This window comes from Sciurus vulgaris, assembly GCF_902686455.1.
Source record: "Sciurus vulgaris genome assembly, chromosome: 9".
Classification (NCBI taxonomy): domain Eukaryota; kingdom Metazoa; phylum Chordata; class Mammalia; order Rodentia; family Sciuridae; genus Sciurus; species Sciurus vulgaris.
In genome coordinates this window covers 29826501-29842609 of record NC_136469.1, presented here as the reverse complement: position 1 = coordinate 29842609, position 16109 = coordinate 29826501, and the positions used below count along the sequence as shown (strand labels likewise).

Genomic DNA, 16109 nt, shown 5'->3' with positions numbered 1-16109 from the left:
CTGCCCACTCTTAGGGAGGGCTTCACTTCAGTTCGCTATCCCACATGCCAATCATTCCTAGACACACCCTCATTGACACGCCCAGGGCCTCCTGATCATCCATCTCTTAATCCAATCAAGTTGACAATTCAAATTAACCATAACAACACCTGTACTACTGGGGTGGTCCTGGCAGAATGGACCCTGCTGCTCTACTGGGAGCCTGACTAGGAGCCTGGCTTAGGATCCAGTGGGCAGAGTAGACTTAATGAGTAGTAGTCTGCAGTCCACAGCTGGTTTGCTGACCATAGCTACTTTGCTGTTCATAGCTAATGGGTTGCCCATAGATGTTCTGCTGAGAGTAGCCTCTGCTCATAACTACTCAGCTGTGTAGAGGAATAGCTGGTAGGAGATAGGAATGGAAGGGCTGCGACTGGTTGTATGGGGTCACTGCATGGGGTCACTGGCTGCATGGCGTCACCTGGGGACAACTGTACTTACTCTGTCTGTATCCTAGACTGGGCTGGTTGTAAGCCCCTGCACTCCACTGAGGTTGACGAGCCTTAGTGGACATTTTCCATCCTGCAGTCTTACAGGTGCCGTGGCTGCTGGCTGCTGCCCATAGACTAAGCAGGCTGAGTGGCATACACAGACTGAGCTGCCCAGAAAGCCTAGGTGGCAGTGCTGTTAGCATACCCCTGGCCAGACTGGCTGTATGCCTGGGGGTGGGGGGCAGTTGGAGTAGTATAACCAGCAGGAGGTTGTCCACAGGAAGTTGCATATGTCGCCTGCACAAAGGTGGCAGTGGGCTGAGCCCGGATGTAGCCAACATACATAGACTGTCCAAAAGTTCCATAACTCTGTTGCCCATAAGTCTAGGTGGTCTGTGCACATCCTTGAGTTGGCTGGGTTTTGTCAGCTATAGTCCTGCTGGGCTGCAGCTTGGCTGTGGGTACTGTGATCTGTAGATGCCCTTTTCTCTCCTAGTAAATATTCCTTAGAAGACTTGAAGTCAAGATTTCTTTGAGTGAGCAGAGAATCAGAGCCAGAATCCATGAAGAAGAAGTTAGGACAGTGAGATCTAACTCTTTGCAAAGCTGGCTCAAATTTGGGGCTGATATAAGTGGGATAACCGAGGGGTGGACCTGAATGGTGGCATCCTGGCTACTGTACAAACGACAGAAGGAAGAGTGACCAGTGAGCAAAGGGCTTGCAGTAGTTGAACTTCTAGTCTGATAAATATGCAGTCATGGTTTCCCTCCAAGACCGAATGCCTGTGATGGACTAAACATAATAAAAAAAGAATGTCTCAGACTAGCCACTTGTAACCTATCTTATCTTTGGAAATGAAAAGACTATTTACAGACAGCTCGTCGTCCTTCTGCAAGGGCTGCTTTGAAGATGATATGCAGGCAGTCCCGGTGCTGTCCTCACTACAGCTCCCACGGGGCACATGTCCACCCCGGTGGTGGCCTCACTGAGCTCCAGCATCCTGGCCCCTCGTCTGGTCCCATGAGACTTGGGATTAGTAAAGGGACACTGTGACTTGTCTCCAGGTGCCTCCCTGTCCTTTACTCATCCCCCTAACTCTGCCCACACCTCTGTAGTCTCTTCCTTTGGAAAGGGAAAAGATGATAGGCAAACTGTCCCTGGGGTATAAATAGACAGATAGCTTCCTTGCTCTTCAGTTCTCTGATTGGCTTGCTAATCAGAGAATCAGATGTCAAAGACATCTGGCCTGCATTCCAACTCTGCCTCTCCAGGGAAGGTTCCTTGATGACCAAAACTCTGATACCGGTGCCAGGGCCTGGGGCTCTGTCACAAGCTTTACAGCACTGTAACCCACGAGTGCTCTGGCAAGAGAGCCCACGTAAAGGAGGCTGAATCTCCTTTTAGATGGGCACCCCCTGGGGCTGATTAATTTTTACCCCCTGACATTGATATAAGCTTATGTGATTCTAAGTAGCCTAAGTAATATCAAGAGTAAGTCTCCCTGAGGCATGGACTGTGGGGGGAATAGAACACTGAACAATTTTGAAATGAATGCCATTGGTCCAGAGAGATGCTAAGGGCCCTGAGGAGGAAATCCTGTGAGGCCTTACCTTTGTTGAAAGGTCCCTCAATTCTCTTGTCAGCTCCACAGAATGGAACACGCTTGGGTTTTAAGGTCGCATGCACCTGGGTGACATTCTGGCTTGAACCCTGAGGGCCTGCAAAGCCCAGAGATATTGTCACAATTTCTCTGAGTCTCTCTTTCCTCTTTTGCAAAATAGGGATCATATTCTGCAAGGATGCGTGTGAGGATTAAATGAGACACTATGGGGAGGCCTGGCCCTGGCTCCAGTGCAAAGTAGCATCTCAGATAAATCATATCTATATTTGTTGTCGACACGCAGTTGAAATAGCACAATATATCAGACTGTCAAAAGATCCACTGTTTCTCTGTGCTTTGTAACATTTTCTCTTGGGTATTAATCATGCCCATCAGTCATTGTCTCAGAGGGAATCTTCCCTGGCCTCTGCACTTGAATCTCTCCACTTTCAGCTCTCACAGCTCTGGCATCTGTCAAGCTTGTAAAACTGTGGAGTCTGGGGCTCCACCCCAGGTCTGGAAAGCATGAAGATTTCCAGTCTGTATGCAGTGGGTTTTTACTTTCATTGGTGATTTTTTTCTAAAGGCCAAGTCCAAGAGGGAGGGAGAAGATCACTCTTAGCTGATGAGGAATATCTCACAACTGCCAGAGAAGATCCCCTTGACCCAATCCCTGGCTTCTGGTAGGCATGGCAACCATCTTCACAGTCCCCCCCCCACCCCAAAAGATGCTCTCCTGCCTAGAAAAGTATCCAAATATCCAGGAGTCCAATCAAGATCTGCTTGTACTGTCAAGATTACTATGCAAATTTCAAGACTCACACCATATCAACAAATTTTTATCAAGAAAAGAAACAAGTCCCTGCTGGGGATGTAGCTTAGTGAACTAGGTTCACTCTTCAGCTCTACAAAAGAAAAAAAGAAACAAGACTGAGGACTAAGTGAAAGTGAATCCCTTTCTAAATGACCCACCTGAAACATTCCACTAGGAGGTTACAAAGTACCACCTGACTGTCCCTTATCAGAAGGTAATAATACCAGATTTCCTGACTTCCATCTGGATACTAATCAGGAAACACAACTGTTTCAGTAATCTGTAGAGTTCCTTTGCTTTCTTTCCTTCTTTATTTGTTCTTTATTTCTTGTCACCAAAAGAAAAAAAAAAAATCGCTGGGTACAATGTAATGTAAATATTAGATTCCATCTGAAGGTTGTTTTGGCATGTGCTAGTACTCTGGTGTGTACCTCACTTCCATGCATTTCCTCAGCCTCAACCCCTATTTATTGATCTATTGTTTTTTCTTTTTCTTTTTTGGTACTGAGAATTGAATCCAAGGGCCCTTAACCTCTGAGCCACGTCCCCAACCCACTTTTATATTTTATTCAGAGACAGGGTCTCACTGAGTTGCTTAGGGCCTCACTAAGTTACCGAGGCTGACCTTGAACTTGTGATCCTCCTGCCTCAGCCTCCCAAGGCCTGGAATTACAGGCATGCACCATCAGCCGGCTAATACGTGAAGTTCTGTCTTGACAATATCAAAAGGCCCTGGCTTAGTGACAAGCAAAGTTCTTGTGTCTACAATTAAAGATATTGACAGGAGGTCTGGAGGTGGAACCCACTGGTAGGACACATGGTTAGCACATTCAAGACCCTGGGTTCAAATCCCAGCTCAAAAAGAAACAAAAGAATATTAATAACAAAAGATATTAATAACAAATCTGAACTGTCCTTGACACACTGATCTAATCACACACACACAGGAAAATCTCTGGGATCTGAACGACCCAGAATTAAGGGGCCTATTCTTTGACAAAGGCCCAAATCTACAGCTAACATGAATGAGGAACTAGAAATATTTCTTTTCTGACAGGCCTGTCAGTTTTCTTGTCAAGGTAGCTCTATCAATAATCATCTTCTATGTTATTCCTGAGGGCTGGCTAAGGACATGTAACATTTTGAAGGGAGAGGAAGACCACCCTGGGAGTTTTAGGGTATGGAACAGTGTGAGAAGTAGCCCAAGTTGGTCCCTGTCAGATATTATTCATAAAGTCTTTTCAGGAGGTGACTCCAGAACCATTACTCCTTTGTCACCACTAAAAATGAAAAAATAAATAAATAAATATGGTTAGGTACCAGGGGAGACATGCTTATTTCTAGCGATGTGCTTGGTAACACAGCTGATGCAAAGAGTTTTCAGTCTCACGTGATCCTGAGAGAAGACAGACCCCTTTATCCTGGCCATTATTGGCACCAGATGACACCCGGGCTAGGAGAGAGGATGGATCACTCATTCGACATTCATCCATTCCACGAACGCTCACTGGGCACCCGTTCTCAGATGGGGTCAGGGTTAGAGAGATGGGCACAGCATGGTTCCTGCTCTCAGGGCGCCCCCAGGCTAATGGGGAGAGGCCAACTGTCACAATGACTGTAGGAAGGGATCAATCAAGATGCAACAGAGGACCCACCAAATACTGAAAATGGAACCCCACATCAGGATCCAGGGAGGTCATCCAACTACTAAACACAGGACCCCAGATAAGACTCCATGGCAGGTCAGTCGCGTTATCTTTTAGTCTAAGGAGAACATCATTACCATAGCGGTTTGAATGTCAAGGGAAGACATGGCTGCCTGAAGCTCCCATAAGTCCAACCTTTTTGCTCAACATCATGGAAAATTGCAGGCTATTGGTGGAGATCATTTCTCCCTGACGCGGGAAATCGCCTTCCTCTGAATCACTCCACACCCTGTAGCCACTGTGTTCCATCACATATGAGCTATTATTTCCAGCTGGGTGTTGACAAGATAAAACTGTTCACTAATGCTTAAGTAATAGAGTGGAAAACAGTTGACAAAATACAAAGAGGTTGATTTTGATTATACATACAGTCTCTTCTTTAAAGAACAAAATGTGTTTGTGCAGGCATGAGTCATTCTTCACAGGGTGGTGACGTGATCTATATATTTAGATGGTTATTTAATTGGTTTGTTTTAAAATAATACCTGACTAAAATATGCTTGCTTTCTACATCTGTGTTATAAAAACTTAAGATATGTACAAAAACATCAATGCATCAAACAAATCCTGCTACCACCAATAATATAATACAATAATTAATATAGTGTGAGCATCTACTCAGATATCACTCTATAATGGAGTGAAGGAATTGATGAGTGAACAAAAAGAATTTTATATGAATGGAATCATGTTATATTTCTTATAAAAATTTAGCTGTGTATGAATTTAATAGAAAACAAAATACACTAACATGAAAGTAAAATGCTAAAATTTATAGAACTTCCTTTATTCTTAAATGATTGCTTGAAGGATAAGAAAAAATATACCATTAACAGAACGCCTTTCTAATTACTCATTTCATTTCCAGATAGTTTGAATTGAAAGATTTTTCTATAAAAGGTTAAGTGACCAACATGCTTATATTTTCTCCCACCTTTCTTTGTACCACCTCCTGATTATTTTGGTGTTTTGTTTATTTTTTCAAGATTGATGCATTCAGATTCTGTTTTGCAATCATACTTCTCTCTGTTGTTGCTGTTTTGGTTTTACCTTGGTTCCATATTTAAGCTGACTCAATACTTACTAGTGATTGTTTTCTCATTCTTTGATTTGGCTCTTGGTGGGATGTTTTTCTTCACGGCAATGGCATACAATATTGATCACATATGGATATAGTTATATGGCATTTACTTGGGCCAAGAAGTATTCCAAGCGCTATATGTATGTATAAATTCATTGACTCTATAAACTCAAAAACATAGGGACTACTATTGTTCCTACTTTGCAGATGAGGAGACTGAGACAAAAAAAGTTAATTAAACAACTTGCCTAAATTACAGAGCTAGTAAGTAGCAAAGCCAGAATTCATACCCAGGTAGTCTGGCTTCAGAGTCAGAATTCTCAAATGCTTCCTTCCAGAAGGTTTATGGGTGCTGTATTTCCTGGGCTCTGTTATGTCTGAAAATGCTCTTCTTGTTGCCTTTACCTAAGTGGCAGTTTGATTGCTTTAAAAATTCTCTAGGCCACAGTTCTTTTTCTGTGTTAGACATTGCTCTACTCTTCTGCGGCACTGGGAGTTGACAGAAGTCTACAGCCTCCTTAATATTTTCTCCTTTTTGCTTCTTCTGTTGGATGGAATTCTTTGTCTTTGAGGTTGAATAGCTTAATCATTAGATGACTCAATGTATTATTCTTTATCACTTTTGCCTAGAACACAGTGTGATCTTTTGAACTGCTAATTTAGTTCATCCATCATTGCAAGAAAACGTTTCTGTATTATGTCTTCCAATATTTTTCTGGTTTCTCTGTTGGGCTCTTATCAGGAATTTTAAATATCCTTATATATAACTGTCTTTGAGTTCTTTCACTGTTATCTAATTGATTCTCTTCCTTTACATGTGCTGTGATTATATCATCTTTACCTGTAATTAGTGTGACTTTTTAGCTGTGTCTGCTATTTCTATTTCTATTAGTTACTCAGCATTTTATTTTGTTCCTTTAGTTCTTTGATGTTCTGTTCCATCTCATTTTGTGATTTTGTCATCTTATTTTGGTCTTCTGTTTTATTTATGTTCTTATTAAGGTCTTTCACAGTGCAATACACTTGCAAGGAATCTGCTTACTATTTTGGTTTTGGTTTTGAATTCTTCCAGGCAGGATGTTTTTGTATGTCTTTAACATGCATTTTTTTCCCTTAGAATATCTGTACAGTGGATTTTCCCTTCCACACTCTCTTGGCTTCCTGGTCATGAGATGAACAAAGAGAATGCGCATGTGGCCAGGGCCCCACAATGCCCTTGAAAAGAATGCTCCCAATGACCGAAAGACCTCCTAATAAAGCCCCACCTCCTAAAGGCTCCACCACCTCCTAATAAGTGCCACCTAGAGACTGAGCCTTTACCACATGGGCCTCTAGAGGACATTCTAGATCCAGATATAGCAAAGCCCAAGGTTTCATTTCTTTCTAGCATAACCAATTCATCTAGCCAAGGGTAAGTCCACTCTCCTGACCACAGCTCATTCCTGCAGCTCCACGTTTTGACCTGGAGACCCTTCCTACCCCCAACACCCCAGCATCAAGCAATGCTGCTGCTGCTTCTTTCAAGGACTTTTCCTAAAATTTTCCTGGAATTTTTTACTCACTCCCTCAGTCCATTTCTCTTGAAGCTAGAGAGCATTGGTGGGAATCTTCATGATTTCATTAATTGGCCATCTTTTCTCCAAAAACCTTGGGGAGAGGGAAGGTGAGGAGAGGTTAGGAGGTCTGCTCAGTTCCAATGGCATCTTCCACGTCCTCTTGTGGCTGCTACTTCTTGACACCTATGGCATGAAGTTACTCCTCTTTGCTTGGTGCTGGTAAATCTTAGTCTCTCTCTCTCTCTCTCTCTCTCTCTCTCTCTCTCTCTCTCTCTCTCTCTCTCTCTCTCGGGTTTTTATTGAATAATAAAAATAGAAACTATGATTATTACTACATTTTCTCATGCTTATTAGAATTTTTAAAACACAGGAACATTTCTGCTCATTTTGCTTCATTTTTAAATCGAGATAAAATTTGCCCAGCCACCATTTGAGCCCTTTCAAAGTGCACCTCTGGTGGCATTTTGTACATTCACAATATCATCCATACATCACATCTTTCCAGTTCCAAATCCTTTCCATCAACCCAAGAGAACCCCCCCTACCATTGAGCAGTCACTCCCTATTTCTCTCTCCACAGCCCCTGGCAACAACTAATCTGATTTCTGTTTCTAAGGATTTTTTTTTTTTGAAAACTTATTCTTGTTAGCTTATATAAATATAATCATATTATTTGTGATCTTTTGCTTCTGGCTTCTTTCACTTAGCTTACTGTTTCAAGATCATCCATATTATTGTGCATACCAGAACTTCATTGTTTTCGTGGCCCAATAATATTAATTCTATGAATATCACTCATTCATTTGATGGATATGTGAGTCGTTTTCACCTTTGGTGATTTTGAATAGTGCTGCTATGAATATTCATAGACAAGTTTTCTTTTTTCATGTTGTTTTTTTCCCCCCTTTTGATACTTGTTTTCATTTATCTTGGATATATACCTATGAGTAGAATTTCTTAGTATACAAAACTGAACATGGTAATTCTACATTTAACCTGGAGATAGTACCAAATGTTCCTCCATAGTGGTCATTTTCATTTCCACCAGATATGCATAATGCTTCAGTTTCTGTATGTCCCTGTCAATACTTATTATGCTCCTTTTATTATCACCATCATCATTATTATCATCCAGTTCACTTTTTAATTACTTTTTGTTAATATTATCAGACTAACACCCTGGTAAAGATCTCTGAAAACTTTGTCCCCCTTTCCTCCAGATTTCTCTCTGTTTTCTGACAAAGCCATTCATCCTGATGCATTTGTGGAATTGACTGATAAATATTGATTGAGTACTTACTACACACCAGATTCTGACTAGACATCAGGGTAGAGGAATGAGGAAGCCAGGGTCACCCTCAAACTCTCATTAGAGAAGAGGAGAAATAGACCTTGGGTCAGTTTCCTATCCGTGCCATAACAGATAACCACAAACTGGTGATTTGAAGCAACTCACATTTATTAGTTAAAGTTCTCTAGATTAGATGTCTATCGTAGGTCTCAATGGGCTAAAAGTCAACATGTTGGCGTGCTGCTTTTCTTTCTGAAGACTTTGGAAAAGAATCCATCTCCTTGTCCTTCTGGCTTCCAGAAGCTTCCTGATACCGTTGGTTAGTAAGTTCTTCTTCCGTCTACAGAGTCAGCACTGCAGCTTCTCTCTGACACTGCTTCCATCAACACATCTCTCTCTTGCCACAGCCAAGAAAACTTCTCCTCTCTTAAGGTTGCCTGAGATTAGCTTGGGACCACCTGGCTAATTCAAGACAATCTCCTCATCTCAAGGTCCTTCCTCTAACCACATCTACCAAGTCCTTTGCCTTGTAATGTAACATATTCCAAAATATGTTCCAGTATATTCTATAACAGGTTCCAGGAATTAGGGCATGGGCATCTTTGAGGAAAAGGGTATTATCTGCCTACCATAGGTATGTACACAGGTAATAACAAAAGCGGACAATGCTTATTGAGAGATCACTATGCACCTGATACCCCTGTAATAGTTTTACTTGAATTAACTCATTTAACCCCTACAATGTTCTTCTGAAATATGAACTATTATTACTCTTACTCATAATCAAGGGAGATGCTGAAGTGCAAAGAGGTAAAATGATTTTTCTGGTAAATAACAGAGCAAGGATTTGAACTCAGCAATCTAGCTTCAGGGCTTATACAATTAGAAAGGGTCCTCCTACTAAGGAGGACCCCTTGCCAGAAGTAGACTCTTTCCTCCTTAGGTCCTAGCAAATCCTCTGAACCCCTAGGGTGTGGCTGCACTAGGAGGGAGGTGGTCCCATGAGCTGTATATCCAGGACTGCTATAATTTGGATCTTGAATGTTCCCAAAGGCCCACATGTAGAAGGCCTGGTCCTTAGGCTGTGGCACTGTTGGAAAGTGATGAAACTTTTAAGAGGTGGGACATAGTAGAATGATGTAAGGTCGCCAAGGGTGTGTCCATGTAGGAAATACAGGGACCCTAGTCCCTTCCTCACCTTTACTTCTGCTGCCATAAGGTGAGCACCTTCCTTCACCACACACTCCACCACAATGTACTACCTCCTCACAAGCCCAAAGCAATGGGGACAATAGACCTGGACTGAAATCTCTAAAACAAGAGCCAAAATAAACCTTTCCTCTTTTAAAGTTGATTATCTCAGGAATTTTGTTACAGCAACAGGAAGTTGATTAACACAAGGGCCAAGCTGGGATTGGTATTCTCACCAAGGAAGGTCAGAGGCCCTTAAAATATTGTGAATTCTGGCATAATAGACATAGTTATTTTCTTGTCTAGCCATTGATTGAGAAAATATATAATGGAAAAAGGTGTGTTAAGTATTGAAATTCACTTAATAAACATGTCTCTTGTTGATCAGAATATTCATATATTCAAAGTAAGATGAGATAGATCTACAATCTCTTATCTACAACCCTGAACTTCATAAAGCACTGAAAATAAAGGAGGGTTTTTTGTGAACTTATGATAAACCAATTTTAGAGGCAAAACCTGACCTAAACTGACATGAGCCTATTTATAGATTTTTTTTAGCCCATTTCTGGTGAGTATTCCCTTATTTAAATGAAGAAATATTAATGTACTTGATTATTAGGTGCAACCCCAGATTCTGCTGGGAATGTTAATATATGGGATATATATCCTGCTGCCTTCCTGAACCCAAAATATCTGATTTCCAAAACAGATTTGGTCCCAGAGGTTTGAAATAAATGCTCGTAGACCTGTAGGAGATATGTGTGTTGGGTCTGTAATCAGTGCTTGGTGGCCCTGTGACCCATTGGCACTTTGCAATAAGTTCCCTCTCATGTGCACCAAGCTCCTGGCCTACTTTGCAGTTTTACCTACCATCTTTTGTCCTAATTTAAAATGTCTAAGTCCCTAATCTAGAAACTACCTCTTCTCCTAGAGGCTAGTTTCCCCCTGTTTAAAATAAATACTATATGACTCCAATGCATTTAAGGAAAACATTCCAATATAATAAGAAGCTACCATGATACAGCTACACAATAACACAGGATGGTGTGTAATCACCTCATAGAATTACAGAGCACAGTAGATCACTGCAGATTGTTTATTACAGCATGCCTTAAAGAGGTGGGCAAAAGTTCACACTTCCTGGGTCGGAAGGCTCTTAGAAACTCCAGTCCTTTGAAGTGTGGCGGAAAGAAAGAGTGGTCACTTAAGGAGCATCTATCCTGGATTCTAATCCTGCCTCTGCCATCTCAAGCGGAGTACTGGCAGAACCCTTTACCACTCTGGACCTCTGCTTCTTCATCTATGAAAGAAGGTAGTTAGATGCTGGGATTCCAAGGAATGCCCTTTTGGGGGCACATATACATTCAGGAACACACATTCTAACGGCATTCCAGAACTTCATCTTTAACCTAGGCCAGCTGCCTATAAAATAAATGCATGTTTTATGCTGATAAAATTTAATTTGTACCAGCTAATAAAATATGTTCACCTAGGTGTATGTAATAACTTCTAAATAACCAAGGAATCAACAGTTTCTCAAGTTTTCATCTGAGGTCAGTGAGTGAACAACTCCCTCCTGCTTGTCCTTGGGACTGGTAGTTGAGAAGTCAACCCAGGTCAGAGTTGACCTCAGTGATGAACTCAGTAATTCAGAACTTACTCTGCATTGGACACTGTGCTCAGGAGAGGAGACGAAGAGGAAGAAGCTGTGGAGTTTGCATTATTGGCTGTGCTTCTGCGTAGCTATCTAGCCAGCACGGCGTAAGGGTACCTGCTATCCCCCTAGGTCTGACAATGACAGAAGGATTTGTTGATTGTCACAGTTGATTCCTACCCTTTGTTCTGTATCACAAATAATTCAGGTAGAATATTGAGGGCAGGAGGCAGGGGCATATTCTGGAATCAGGTTTTGTTTTAAGTCAGAGACTGAATTTTAACTTACCATCTGAATGCAAAACACATCGCATTATAATGTCCTCTACCTAAAGAAATGGGCATCACTGGGGGGTAGAGCACCACCCACCAGACCCAGTTGGACATGCATCTGGCAACAAGCTCAGGGCCTCCTCGCTGGCCCAGGGGTAGCTGGGCGCTGGCCTCCTTGGCACTGTCTCTGCTCTCTCTACAAGAAGCAGATGACATCAGCAGTCCCAGAACATGATTCAAGGCCAGTGCTTATGCCCTCTGCACTGTCTGTTCAGCCAGAGAATTGGGCACTGGTTTGGACCACATCTGGCCAACAGTCCTCCCTCTGAAATTTGCTCTTTCCAACAAGCAAGTGGCGAATGAGAAGGCTGACACGCTGAGGCACCAGAGGATCTCTCGACTCTGAACCTTGCTACTGCTGGAAATGGGCACCTGGACTTGCTTTTTTAGAATCAGTGTCTGCTGAATGGATGGGTCACCTGCCAAGGGCCAGAGCTTGGAGCCCTCACTGCTAGCTCACCTACTGCATGTGTTTCTCCTGGCAGGTGACTTCCCAGGCAGATGCTCGGGCTCACCTACCAACCCTTTCTGCTAAAGATCAGTTCTTGGGACCTCTGTTCTTGTGGCCCCGGAAGGGACCAAGTGGATGTGAGAAGTCAACAGAGTGGAGATCCAAAGCTTGCTGATAGGTTTGCTAAGAGCATTTTTAGGACTGGAGATGTAGCTCAGTGGTAGAGCACTTGCCTGGCACATCTGTGTCCCTAGATCAATCCCCAGCACTGTGAAAAAAGAAGAGAAATGTGTTTAGTGCTTGCTGCTGGGGCCTGGCTCCTTTCTGCTTGTTGGAGACCAGGCAGGGGTGGCGGCTGTAGGTTTGCACAATGAGAAACTCCAGGGTGGGACCTGGTTAGTCCTCCACCTGTTATGGCCACCCAAGATGTACAGCCTCAACCTCTCTCTCTCTTCTTTGTTCCCTTGTTTCAGGCTCCCTTCTCCCTCAGAGGACTGGGATTCGCCTCTTGTGGCCTTTCCTGCAGCAAGAGTACGTGTTCCATGGAGAACTCATTCCTTTTCTGGGAGGTTTGGGGGATTCGAGGTGTTCTGGCCTGAGGAAGATTTACCTATGGTGAGAGTCTGAAGCGGGCGGGCTCTTCTTAGATCTGAGGTAGAAGCCACTGCCAGCCTCAAAGGTGGGTCAAAGAGAAATTATTTTCAGGTGGGAGCTGTCAGAGATTAAATCAAACCCTGGGCATAATAAGATGGCTACTGGTTAGTTTGTGCCGAGAGGCTAAAGTTAACTAAGACTATTCCTTCTCTGAGGCAGAACCCAGAACTGGGTCCCAGAACCTCAATTGCAGGGTCTTTGGGAGACACTGAGGGCCCAGGTCCTGTGGACCCCCTCAGCCTCCTTCCACAGACATTCTCCCCCACTGTTTCCTCTGATGGCCCTTTGTCTTCCTCGGAGACATCCCAACAGCCCTGACCCATCCTGCTGCCAGCTACAGTGGGGACAGGGAGCGACCTCGGCTGCTCTGAAGGGTGGTGCTTGGGAGGCCCTGGCAGGTAAAACGAAGGCCAGCACAATGGTGAAGTAATGGCTTTGCAATGGTGACAACAGTGACAATCTGTAAACACCACCCCTCCCATGCCCTCACTCACGGGCCCAGATCTTGCAGCTCCAGGATAACGGAGATTGACCCCACAGAGGTCCTGAGCAGATTTCAAAGCGGAATCTGGCACTCTCCCGCCTCGTACTGTAGCAGACCTCTTTGGGTGATCTGCTTTGATGAGAGACGGTGACATTGACATGAGGCTGGGTGGCCCCGTGAACCCTCCAGATGCCCACTACGTGCCCAGCATGGAGGAAGACACGGGGCCATCGGCCCAGTCTCCAGACGCTGACTCGCTGTAGGTGCTCACTGGGCCCCCATCAGCTGCTCGTTACAGACACAGCAGGTCATTGTCCTCACCCAGCATCCCCCAGGGGCTGCGGCTCCTTGAGTTGCTGAGCAGAAGAGGCAGACAGTGCCTTCCCGCTGCTGTCAGGGGCGGAAGGGGCAGACTTGCAGAGGGTGGCCAACGAGCCGGGCTGATGGTTTGTTTTCTGCAGGAATCTCCCCCTCCACCATCCTCTGTGCTAAAAGGAGTTCTATGCTGTGCTGAATTTATTGGCTATATCTAGAATCTATTTTCTCCAAAGGCGTCGTCACAGACATCCACTCTTCCATTCTACCCTGGAGTGTAAAGAGGTCTGAAATGGACAAGAAATGGAAGAAATTTAAGACCCAAAAGGGAACGGAGCTGGATGGTACAGGACAGTCACTCCTGGAACAGCTCTGAAGCAGACAAGAATCGCTTAAGTCAATTTTCCTCACAAGCCTGCAGAAAATCTGAGTGAGACTGTCTTCTGGGCAAAATCTTCATCACCACCATCACCACCACCATCACCACCAATCATCATCACCACCACCATCACCACCACCACCATCACCACCACCATCATCACCAATCATCATCACCACCATCATCATCATCATCACCACCACCATCATCACCACCATCATCATCACCACCACCATCACCACCACCACCATCACCACCAATCATCATCACCACCACCATCACCACCACCACCATCATCACCACCACCATCACCACCACCACCATCACCACCACCACCATCACCACCACCACCATCATCACCACCACCATCACCACCACCACCACCACCATCACCACCAATCATCACCACCACCACCATCACCACCACCACCATCATCACCACCACCATCACCACCACCACCACCACCATCACCACCAATCACCACCACCACCATCACCACCACCACCACCACCATCACCACCACCATCACCACCACCACCACCATCACCACCACCACCACCACCATCACCACCAATCATCACCACCACCACCATCATCACCACCACCATCACCACCACCACCACCACCATCACCACCAATCATCACCACCACCACCATCATCACCACCACCATCACCACCACCATCATCATCACCACCACCATCACCACCACCACCATCATCACCACCACCACCACCATCACCACCACCACCATCATCACCCACCACCACCATCACCACCACCACCATCATCACCCACCACCACCATCACCACCACCACCATCACCACCAATCATCACCACCACCACCATCATCACCACCACCATCCCCACCACCACCACCACCATCACCACCAATCATCACCACCACCACCATCATCACCACCACCATCACCACCACCATCATCACCCACCACATCACCACCACCACCATCACCACCACCACCACCATCACCACACCACCACCATCACCACCACCACCATCACACCACATCATCATCACCACCATCCACCACCACCACCACCACATCACCACCAATCATCACCACCACCACCCATCATCACCACCACCATCACCACCACCACCACCACCATCACCACCAATCATCACACCACCACCATCATCACCACCACCATCACCACCACCATCAGCATCACCACCCACCAATCACCACCACCACCATCATCACCCCACCACCACCATCACCACCACCACCATCATCACCCACCACCATCATCACCACCACCACCATCACCACCAATCATCACCACCACCACCATCATCACCACCACCATCACCACCACCACCACCACCATCACCACCAATCATCACCACCACCACCATCATCACCACCACCATCACCACCACCATCATCATCACCACCACCATCACCACCACCACCATCATCACCACCACCACCACCATCACCACCACCACCATCATCACCACTACCATCACCACCACCACCACCACCATCACCACCAATCATCACCACCACCACCATCATCACCACCACCACCATCACCACCACCACCATCACCACCACCACCATCATCACCCACCACCACCATCACCACCACCACCATCACCACCAATCATCACCACCACCACCACCATCACCACCACCATCACCACCACCACCATCATCACCACCACCATCACCACCACCATCACCACCACCACCATCACCACTACCACCATCACCACCATCATCATCACTATCATCATCACCACCATCATCACCACCATCATCATCACCCACCACCACCACCATCACCATCATCACCACCACCATCATCACCACCACCACCATCACCACCACCACCATCACCACCACCACCATCATCACCCACCACCACCACCATCACCACCAATCATCACCACCACCACCACCATCACCACCACCACCATCATCACCACCATCATCACCACCACCATCACCACCACCACCATCACCACCACCACCATCACCACCACCATCACCACCATCATCATCACCATCATCATCAGCACCACCATCACCACCAATCATCACCACCACCACCACCATCACCACCACCATCACCACCACCACCATCACCACCACCAC

At 45.2% G+C, this 16109-nt stretch overlaps 1 long non-coding RNA gene and 1 pseudogene across 2 annotated transcripts in view; both read right to left on the bottom strand.

Annotated features, from left to right (window-relative positions):
• Positions 1 to 244: 244 nt before the first annotated feature.
• On the bottom strand, positions 245 to 1035 carry LOC306669230 (RNA-binding protein EWS-like; annotated as a pseudogene). Its single transcript has one exon. The product of its transcript is annotated as an RNA-binding protein EWS-like (transcript).
• A 12356-nt stretch (positions 1036 to 13391) lies between these two features.
• Positions 13392 to 16109, bottom strand: part of LOC306669954 — a 36023-nt gene continuing 33305 nt past the window's right edge. The window contains exon 3 of the long non-coding RNA XR_013766258.1: positions 13392 to 13890. This is a non-coding gene — a long non-coding RNA (uncharacterized lncRNA). The remainder of the gene's footprint in view (positions 13891 to 16109) is intronic.